This window comes from Macrobrachium nipponense, chromosome 16 (genome assembly GCF_015104395.2).
Source record: "Macrobrachium nipponense isolate FS-2020 chromosome 16, ASM1510439v2, whole genome shotgun sequence".
Lineage (NCBI taxonomy): Eukaryota > Metazoa > Arthropoda > Malacostraca > Decapoda > Palaemonidae > Macrobrachium > Macrobrachium nipponense.
In genome coordinates this window covers 59,377,384-59,377,962 of record NC_087209.1, presented here as the reverse complement: position 1 = coordinate 59,377,962, position 579 = coordinate 59,377,384, and positions in this window count along the sequence as shown.

The window sequence follows — 579 nt, the reverse complement described above, 5'->3', positions numbered from 1 at the left end:
AAGGCAATAGTCAGTTTCCTAGGATTAAGTAAAGGACAGTAAGTCGAAAGGTCTAACAAACCACTTTGTCTCTCACTTATCCCTTATATGCATATATATAGTATATATTATATATAGTATATATATATATATCTATATATATATATATATATATATTATATATATATAATATATATGATATATAATATATATATATATATATATAGTAGTATATATATATAATATATATATATATATATATATATATATATCGTGTTTGACTAAATTACTTATAGATAGGTTGGCGATGTTTTACTTCCAATTGTTAACAAGGTATGCGCTAGTGATTTCCTTTGCAAGAACAACAATAATTTTCTGAAGTGTTCGAAAACTAAGATATACCGTCAGTATGTGTGCGCGTGTGCGTGAATTGATAACCTGCCTCTAAAACTCGTAATCGGCGAGAATAACGATTTAATGCAATTCTCTGAATCACCCAGTTTTGAATTTCAATGCGGTTGGTAACCGTGCTCCATTTTACTTAAAAGGTTTTCGAGGAATAACTCAGCCGACCACCACCGGAAACCACTCCCAGATTAT